The sequence below is a fragment of the Suricata suricatta genome, chromosome X (assembly GCF_006229205.1).
Source record: "Suricata suricatta isolate VVHF042 chromosome X, meerkat_22Aug2017_6uvM2_HiC, whole genome shotgun sequence".
Taxonomy (NCBI): Eukaryota; Metazoa; Chordata; class Mammalia; order Carnivora; family Herpestidae; genus Suricata; species Suricata suricatta.
This window is the reverse complement of record NC_043717.1, coordinates 50,554,459-50,564,972: the sequence shown is the minus strand read 5'-3', so window position 1 is coordinate 50,564,972 and position 10,514 is coordinate 50,554,459. Positions and strand designations below refer to the sequence as shown.

The following is a 10,514-nucleotide window of genomic DNA, read 5'->3' as shown; positions in this document are numbered from 1 at the left end:
ATATATATTCAATACACAATTACAAATGTCATTTCATTTTTCCAGTACATCAGTCTCTACACAAATAGGTTACTGACAGAACCAGCATGCAGATATTCAGTGCTGTAAAAAAGAAGTCCTGAATGAGAGATTCAGAACTATGATTTCAGAAATCTTGCCTCAAAAATGGTTCCTTTCATCTGGCCACAATTCCAAAATAGCCACTGAAAAGAAAAGTCTACAGTAATCTTAGGCTATACTAGTAGAAGTCTAATGACTGAATTAATGAAAAGTACAATTCCACAGTACTCTACGCTGGACAAATAATCTCTAAGGTTGGAGGTTCGGTTCTGTGTGCTCCATTGTTAAGGAGGAAATAAACAACCAAGGGTAGATTCCAAGTAGGGTTTCCAGAATAATAAAAATCTGCAAATCACTTTTACAAAGAATAAATGAAAAAACTGGGGATGGTTGGCATAAAGGTAAAATTAAGAGAAATCATAAAAGCTATCTTAAACATTAAAAGTACTGATCTGGGGGCTCCTGGGTGGCTCAGTCAGTTAAGCGTCCGACTTCGGCTCAGGTCATGACCTCATGGTTTGTAGGTTCGAGCCCCGCGTCTGGCTCTGTGCTGACAGCTCACAGCCTGGAGCCTGTCTTTGGATTCTGTGTCTCCCTCTCTCTCTGACTCTCCCCTGCTCATGCTCTCTCACTTGTTCTCTCACTCTCTCAAAAATAAAAAAAAACATTAAAAAATTTTTTAAAAAAAGTACTGATCTGAAGAATATACAACTGAGTTACTCTGTTAGGCTCCAGGGAACAAAATTTCTTGAAGTCCTGTGAGATCTTGTCTACCTGCCTTCATTAAGGTTGAAATTTCTTATCTGTAAAATGTAGAGAATAAATAAGACAATCTTCCATTCTCTCCTACTCTAACAGTTCACGCTTTTGTTGTTACAAAGAATCAGACGTTAGCTCAACATTTTTCCAACTAGCCACTAAATTTGTCAAATAATGGAAAGGGCTGCCTCAGGAGAATAGTAAACTGACCATCCATGAAGATATCCAAGCAGAACACAGAATTATCTCACAGGAATACTCTAGAAGGGGTACTTGCAGCATGGGAGAGTCACTATATAGTGTATTGAGGAATGCAGTTCTGCAATCAGACTTACCTTTGAAACCCAGATCTTGCTTCTTAAGCAAGTATGTAAACCTGGGCAAGTTAACCTCTCTGATTGTCTTTCCTCATTTATGAAACTTCAGATAACAACAGGATCCTTCTGCAGGTTGTTGGGAGAATTAAATGAAATTATGCATGTGGATCTTTATCACTGTGTCTGGTATACACAAAAGCAATATGTCTGATATCATTATTATTGACTGAGACAACATAATCTTGAAAGTATCTCCTAATTATAAAAGCCTGTGGGGTCCATAAACATAGTCTGGTAATATCACCAAAGTAGATAGAAGTCTCCTGCCTTTTATAATGCAAGAATCTCTTCATCTACTGATATTCATTTCCTGCTACCACAACAATGTTCCAGCCAACAGGATCTACTTTTATTGGTAAGATACCATGTGGCCTGGTAGAGCTGGATGCCTGATCCGCCTGATAAGTAAGTACCATTATCTGGGACATAGCAGGATCATAAAAGTTGGTGGTGTAAGGATGCAGGTCTGATTCAGGTTTCCCCTCTGACCTTGAAGGCCAGCTAACATCATTAACATTTCTGGGGGCGGGCCTAAAGATGGAGGTTAAGACTAGTCACACCCTACCTGAGGGTTCTGGGTCCACTCTGTAATTGGTTAAAGTTACTGTCAATGATGTGATGCTATATTGATTGGACCCCTGTACCTGTGTCACAATTTCCTGTAACTCCCCCTTCCCAAACTCATAAAAGGCCCTGCCCCCCCATGTTCCAGGCTCACTCCACGTGGATCCAGTGTGTTGTTGAAGTCTGTGAGCCCGAGTTTACGCTGGCCGGGCCTAAATTCGTAATAAAGCCCTTTGCTTTTGCATGCGTGCTTCGGCCTCCCTGGCGGTCTTTGGTTTTTGGGGGCGATATTAAAATCTGGGTACAACAGTGGCAGTATATTAAATAGCATAGTCAGGGGCTGGGCAGGAACCAAAATAAAAGACCATCAATGGCAGCACTAGTTACAATAACAGGATAGGGTGAACAAGCATGGTTTGTTACCAGTAGCAAATTAGCTTGCACAAATCTACAAAAAATTTATACCAGATTTAATATCAAATCCAAAAATTCTAATGTAGTCCGAGAAAGCTTTAATGAGCCTATTGCTACATCCAGGTGGGTCATAGGAGAGAAGTTATTTTGATAAAATTTCCTTACAAATATCTTTAAAAACATCTAATTAAAATCTTACAATTACCTTTTTATCACCACCTGCATTTTAAACATATAAAAATTGAAGCTCAGAGAAGTAGAATAATTTGCCTAAGATCATGTTACTAGTAAAGTACATGAGTTGTCTGAAAGGGAGTTCTTTTGGGAAGGAATTCTTATACATTCAGGAGACTTCACTCTCTGTATCTCACAGGGGGAAAAAAATTCTCTTGGCTGGGATTGGGGTTGGCCACAAACACCAACCTCCACCCACCTACCTCCCTAGGTGGATATGTGTGATATTCTTCTGGCACTCCTGGCTGCCCAAGAATAAAGGAAAGGGGGAAAACAAAATGGTAACTGATAGAGATCATTATCCCAAAGGACCTAAGTCTCCATCACCCTTCCATAGTGATGTGGGGAACAAAGGCAGAAAGAATAACAGACAGAAGTAAATTTCCTTATAAATGCAGCCCATTGACAAATACTTGAGGCAGACAGAGTAGAAAGTTTCTCCAAGAACACCCTGCTGTATTTATGCTAATACTTTGCTAGAGGGAAAACCATCTTAGCTTGACCTCCAGTATCCTGAGTGTCAATTAATTACAAAAATTGAAATGTTAAGGCATCAGGAAAAAATTCAATTTGACTTTCAGTGATTTATTTCTTAGGTTGCTGAAAATGATGGCATCCCAGAAACATAGGCTTATCCATGACTATGAAATGCTGTTTTTGTTTTGGTGAATGTCAACAACAACAAAAAAGGAAATCATTTATGTCTGTATTTTTATGTATATACTCAAAAACAACTCAAATAAACAAAACCCCAGATAGTCCTTAAGCATATGGGAGTAAAACAAATTCTGATTGAGTAATAACTATAAAGATTTCCCCCTGGTCTCAAATATTCTTTTCTGACAAAGGAAGCAACTACAGAAAGCTTTCATCTGTTCAAAGTAACCAGAGCTATACATTGGGGAAACAAAACAACAACAATAAAACACACACACACACACACACACACACACACACACACACACACACACACACACCTCCCCCAATACTACTTCAAAATGCACCTATCAAACTTGATTTTTATTAGAATGTTATTTCTTCACACTAATAAATCAAAAAACAAAACCCAGATGCATCTGGGTGGCTCAATTGGTTGAGCATCCAACTTGCCTCAGGTCATGATCTCGCAGTCCACAAGTTCCAGCACTACCTTGAGCTCTGTGCAAACAGCTCAGAACCCAGAACCTGCTTTGGATTCTCTCTCTCTCTCTCTCTCTCTCTCTCCCCCCGCCTCCCTGGCAACCGTGCTCTCACGCTGTCTCTCTCTCAAAAATAAACATAAAAAAGCCCCAAAACCCAGATTATATATATTATAAATATAAGGATGTATGTATATGTCTGTATACGTATATATATATATATATATGCATATATACATACATATGTATATATGCACACACACACACACATATATACATATGAAGCAATGCAAAAAGTTATTGAGCTTCATCTTCTGGACAAGAATGCCAAGGTAGTCTCTCCTCATGAAGAGCAATTACAATTTGAGGACACTCCATGTTTGCCTCTCTTAATTCTGACATCACTTCTCCACTGTTGCCTGTGGCACCAATTATTCGTTCAGTATTTATCAGCAGCATCTTTTTTCTCTTTCGATTTCCTATCTGACAGAATCACTGTCAGATACATATTTTCTTTTCATACAATCTTTGTCTGTTTTTTTGAGAATCAAAGAAATGCTTCAATTAACTCTGGACAATCTAAATTTTCTTTAGGTGCCCATGTATTGTCAGCATCTGTAAATCCCTTTCACTTCCGGAAATACTCCACCTTCCCACTTTACTACATGTCATTTCAGTACTTTTCCCACCACAGATTCTTCAGGTTCCGCCTCTTTCTTTCTCTTTCCATTCTGTTTCTTTCCCATATTTTGCAATGTAGTTTTATTGGAGGCTATTTTTTATTTCAGGCTTGAAGAACTATTATTCACTACCTCCAGAGCAGTTCTGGGTCCCGGGTCTGCAGCACCTCACCCTTTATTCATTTTTTAATGGACTTTTCGTCCTGCAAAGACTTAAATTTTTTAAAGTAATTAAATTTGTCAATATTTTATTTATTGCATCTTCATCTTGAGACATAATTAGAAAGATTTGTCCCCACACACAGGTTATAGAAAAATCTAGCCATATCTTCTTCTAATACTTGTGTTGTTTCCAGTTTTGCACTTGGATCTCTGACCCATTTGGAGTCTGTGGCATCTTTTCCCAAATGGCTGTTTTGGTTATCTATCAATGTCTAACAAACTACCCCTAAACGTAGTGGCTTAAAATGATATTCATTTTCTCAGCTTCCATAGCTGTGTGTGAAGATTTGACTCAGCTGGGCAGTTCTGCTAATCTTGTCTCTGGTTCTTGTGTTAGTTGCAGTACTTGATGGCTGGGGCTGGAGTTCTGTAAAGGCTTGATCTGAATGCTGGGAAGTCAGGGCATCTCTCCTTCTGCATGTACTCCCAGGGCCTCTTTCTCCCATGTGGCTTCTCCATTTAGTCTTTCCAGTAGGGGAGCTGGATCGCTTCTTTCTCTTTTCTTCCTTTTTCTTTTCCTTTTTAAACAGTTTTCATTGTGATTGGTTTCATATACCATAAAACTCACCTATATATAGTTCATACAGTTCAGTGGTTTTCAGTACAATCATAGAGTTGTATTATCATCACCACAGTCTAATTTGTAAGTACTTTTAACATCCCAGAAAGAAACCCTGCACTCATTGGCAGTCACTCCTCATTTCTGCTGCAGCCCTCATCCCTGTTCCAGTCTCAATCACTGATCTACTTTTCTGCCTGTATGAATTGGTCAATTCTGGATAGTTCATACCAAAGAAATAATACAATATTTAGTCCTTTAGACCAGCATCTTTTACTTAGCATAATGTTTCAAGATTCATCCATGTTGTAGCCGGTATCTGGATTTCATTCCCTTTTATAAACAAATAATAATGCATTGTATAGTGAGATTACAATTTGTTTATCCGGTGATCTGTGGGTGGGCATTTAGGTTGTTTCCACTTTTCAACTATTATGAATAATGCTTCTATGAACATCTTTGCAAAGTTTTTGTGTGGACATATGTTTTGACTTCTCAAGTATATACCTAAGAGTAGAATTACTAGGTCATCTGTTTAGCCTTTATTTTTTAGTGCCGTTAAATATTTTTTTCATGATGATAACTCTACTCTTTAATCCTCATCTCCTTTTATCCTCAATCCCCTACCACCTTCCCTCTGGTAACCATCAGTTTGTTTTCTATAGTAAAAAGTCTGTTTCTTGGTGTGTCTCTCTTTTTCTCTATACTCATTTATTTCTTTTTTAAATGTTTATTTATTTTTGAGAAAGACACACAGAGCATGAGGTGGGGAGGGGCAGAGAGAGGGAGACACAGAATCCGAAGCAGGGTCCAGGCTCTGAGCTGTCAGCACAGAGCCTGACTCAGGGCTCAAACTCATGAACTGCGAGACCATGACCTGAGCTGACATCAAACGCTCAACCCACTGAACCGCCCAGGCGACTCTCTCTTATTTCTTAAATTCCATATATGAGTGAGACCATACGGTACTTATCTTTCTTCGACTGACTTACCTCACTTAGCATTAGTCTCTACTTCTATCCATATAGTTGCCATTGTTAAGAATTGGATCCTTATTATTGCTGAATAATATTCCATTACACACACACACACACACACACACACACACACACCAATTCCTTATCCATTCATCTATCAGTGTACACATGAACTGCTTCCATAGTTTGGCTACTGTAAATAATGCCGCAGTAAACATAAGAGTGCATGTATCCCTATGATTTAGTGTTTTTGAGGTGCCTTGGATGCTCAGTTGGTTAGGTATCTGACTCTTAGTTTCAGCTCAGGTCATGATCTCATGGTTCATGGGATCAAGCACAGAGCCTGCTTGGGATTCTCCCTCTCCTTATCTTTCTGCTCCTCCCCCACTCATATTCTCTGTCTCTCTCTCTGTCTCTCTCTCTTAAAATAAATAAATAAACTTAAAAATAAATTAATTAGTGCTGTTTCTGTGGGGGGGGGTGGTATGAATACACAGTACTGTAATTGCTGGATCGTGAGGCAGTTCTACTTTTCACTTCTTGACGAAACTCCATACTATTTTCCAGACTGGCTTTACAAATGTGTGTTTCCACCAACAGTGCACAGGGGTCCTTTTTCTCCACATTGCTGTTTCTTGTGTTTTTTATTTTAGCCATTCTGACAGGTGTAAGGTAATATCTAATTGTAATATTGATTTGTATCCCACTGATGATGAATGATGTTGGGCATTTTTTTCATGTGTCTGTTGGCCATCTGCATGTCTCCTTTGAAGAAACGTCTATTCAGGTCTTCTGCCCATTTTGTAACTGGATTATTTGTTTTGTTGGGTGTTGAGTTACATCACTTCTCTAATATATTTTGTATATGAACATTTTATTAGATGTGTCATTTGCAAATATCTTCTCCCATCCAGTAGCTTCCTTTTAGTTTTGTTCATTGTTTCCTTCGCTGTGCAGAAGCTTTTTTTTTTTTTTTATCTTGATGTAGTCCCAATAGCTCTTTTTTTAAATTTCCCTTGCCCCAGGAGACATATCTAGAAAAGTGCTGCTACTGCCATATCAGAGAGATTCCTTCAGGTGCTCTCTTCAAGGATTTTTATGATTTCAAGTCTCACATTTAGGTCTTTACTCTATTTTGAGTTTATTTTTGCATGTGGTCCAGTTTCATTCTTTTGCATGTGGCAATTCAGTTTTCCCAACACTCTTTGTTGAAGAGACTGTCTTTTATCCACGGGATATTCATTCCTCCTTGTTGAAGATTAACTGACCACATAATTACAGGTTCATTTCTGGGTTTTCTATTCTGTTTCATTGACCTATGTGTCTATTTTTGTGCCAGCACCATACTGTTTTGGTTACTACAACTTTGTAATATAACTTGAAGCCCAGAATTGTGATGCCTCCAGCTTTTCTTTTCCTTTTTAAGTTTTTGAATTTTTTCCCAGGCTTGATCTCATGACTCTGTGTCATGACCTGAGCTGAAATCAAGAGTCAGATGTTCAACCAACTGACCCACCCAGGCGTCCCCAGCTTTGCTTTTCTTTCTCAACGTTGCTTTGGCTATTTGGGGTCTTTGTAGTTCCATACAAGTTTTATAAGTGTTCGTTCTAGCTCTGTGAAAAATGCTGTTGGTATTTTGATGGGGATTGCATTAAATGTATAGAATCCTTTCGGGGGTAATGACATTTTAACAATATTTGTTCTTCCAATCCATGAGCATAGATGTAATGTCTTTCCACTTATTTGTGTTCTATTCAATTTTTTTCATCAGTGTTATATGGTGTTTAGAGTACAGGTCTTTTACCTCTTAGTTAGGTTTATTCCTAGGTATTTTGTTATTTTTGCTGGAATTATAAATGGGATTGCTGTCTTAGTTTCTCTTTCTGTTGCCTAATTATTAGTACAGGAATGCAGCAGATTTCTGTACGTTGATTTTATATCCTGCAACTTTACTGAATTCATTTATCAGTTTAGTAGTTTTTCGGTAGAGTCTTTTGGGTTTTCTATATATAATATCATGTCAAATGCATACACTGAGAGCTTTACTTCTTTCTTACCAACATGTATGTCTTTTATTGCTTTATATTGTCTAATTGCTGGAGCGAGGACTTTAAGTACTATGAAGAGAAGTGGTGAGAGTTGACATTCCTGTATTGTTCATGACCTGAGGGGAAAAGCTCTTGGTTTTTTACCCTTTGAGTATGATGTTATATGTTTTACTTAATGTTTATTTATTTATTTTCATTTTGTTATTTTCTTTTAATTTTTTTCTCTTATAGTTTATTATCAACTTGGTTTCCATGTAACTCTCAGTGCTCATCCTGACCAGTGCCCTCTTCCATGCCTATCACCCCCCCCTTCCCCCTCCCCCATCAGCCTTCAGTTTGTTCTCAGTATTCAAGAGTCTCTCATGGTTTGCCTCCCTCCCTCTCCCCCAATTGATTTCCCCCCCTCCCCTCCCCCATAGACCTTTGCTAAGTTTCTCCTATTACACTTATGAGTGTAAACATATGGTATCTGTCCTTCACTGCTTGACTTATTTCACTTAGCATGACACCCTTGAGGTCCATCCACTTTCCTACAAATGGCCAGATTTCATTCTTTCTCATTGCCATGTAGTATTCTGTTTTATATATATACCCCTTCTTCTTGATCGATTCATCAGTTGATGGACATTTAGGCTCTTTCCATGATTTGGCTATTGCTGAAAGTGCTGCTATGAACATTGAGGTACACGTGTCCCTATGTCGAGGCGTTTGCATCTATATTTGTGACTTAAAGGACTTAAATGGAGCTTTACCCTAAATCCATTGGGTAAATCCCTAGCAGTGCTATTGCTGGGTCATAGGGGAGTTCTATGGTTAATTTTGAGGAACCTCCACACTGTTTTCCAGAGCGGCTGCACCAGTTTTACTTTCCCACCATCAGTGTAGGAGGGTGCTCATTTCTTCACATCCTCACCAGCATCTACAGTCTCCTGATTTGTTCATTTTAGCCACTCTGACCGGCGTGAGGTGGTATCTCAGTGTGGTTAATATTTACTTATTTTTGAGAGACAGACCACAGGCAGCAGGGGGGGAGGGGGGGAGCAGAGAGAGAAGGAGACATAGAGTCTGAAGCAAGCTCCAGGCTCTGAGCTGTCAGCACAGAGCCGGACACGGGGCTCAAACCGCAAACCATGAGATCATGACCTGAGCCAAAGTTGGAGGCTTAACTGACTGAACCACCAAGGCAAACTTCTTGTCTGTTTTTCATGTAAGGCCTTTATTACATTGAAATATATTCCCTCTAGACCTACTTTGCAGAGGGCTTTAATTACGAATTGATGTTATATTTTGTCAAATGAGTTTTCTACATCTATTGAAGTGATCCTATGATTTTTATCCTTTCTCTTACTGATGTGACGTATCACACTGGTTGGTTTGAGAATACTGAAGCACCCTTGCATCCTGGGAATAAATCCCACTTGATCGTAGTGTATGATTTTTTTTAATATGTTGTTGGATTCAGTGCTAATATTTTGTCGAGGCGTTTGCATCTATATTTGTGACCTAAAGGACTTAAATGGAGCTTACAAAATTTCATTCCCAGAGCCCCCTTAAAAATAAGAGAATCATCATTCCAGAAAGGTTTAGGTAGAGTTACGCCTAGAAGGAGGAAGCTGGATGAGACCTCTCCAAACCCATGCAGCCCAATGACCCTAAAAAGGGCCTTAGCTCTGTGAACTCCACAGATGGAGTAAGGTAAACATGCCACTTATAATTACCATCCTGATCTCCATCCACAGATGCTGACTTTTGCCATTTGATGCTCACAAAGCACCATTCAGTATAAAGATATAGAGAATGCCATTATATGTCTTTTAGAGGGGAATATTCGAGATAAAATGGGAGGAAGGAGGAAATGTTTTGGTTAATAAGAAAAAATTATATATAGCAATAAAAACTTTAAAGTGAAAAATAAATTATCAACGTTTTGGGTTTTTCTTTTTTTTTTTTTTTTTTTACTTCACCCTTTCTCCTGACAGACGTGACAACTCCATCTCTTCCAAAAAGGAAAGAAAAGAAAGAAACAAAGAAAGAAAAAAAGAAAAAGAAGCCTCAAAGAGAGGAACTGTTTCTTAATGGACACATTGGGAGTTATATTTAGCGTTGGTAAAACGGTGGTTTTCAGGGACTAATATTCTATTAGACCTCATGTAAGCATGGCATTGTTTCTATTACTTGTATATAGTTCAATGTTCTTACAGAATCCAGGGATTCTTCAGCTATCTCCAGGCCTCAAGAAGTCTACTTGAGGCTGGCAGAGTAAAATGCTTCTCCAGGAACTTCCTATGGAGTCTTAAAGTTTAAAGATGGTCTGAAAGTCTAAAGACTGTCTTAAAGTCTGTCTTGATGCTAATGCTTTGCTAGAGGGACAAACAACCTTAGCTTGACAATAGCTAGGCCTCCAGCATCCTGTGAGTCTTCTTTAGCATGTGAAAATCTCCCTGGAAACTTCCCCTGGACTTTAACTCCCCCAACCCCATA

General features: G+C 38.7%; 1 protein-coding gene and 1 pseudogene across 6 annotated transcripts in view; both read right to left on the bottom strand.

The window, feature by feature from the left end:
* Nucleotides 1–10,514, bottom strand: part of EDA (ectodysplasin A) — a 477,575-nt gene that overhangs the window by 390,245 nt on the left and 76,816 nt on the right. The gene's annotated exons all lie outside the window — the stretch shown is intronic.
* Nucleotides 3,845–10,514, bottom strand: part of LOC115284268 — a 9,267-nt pseudogene continuing 2,597 nt past the window's right edge.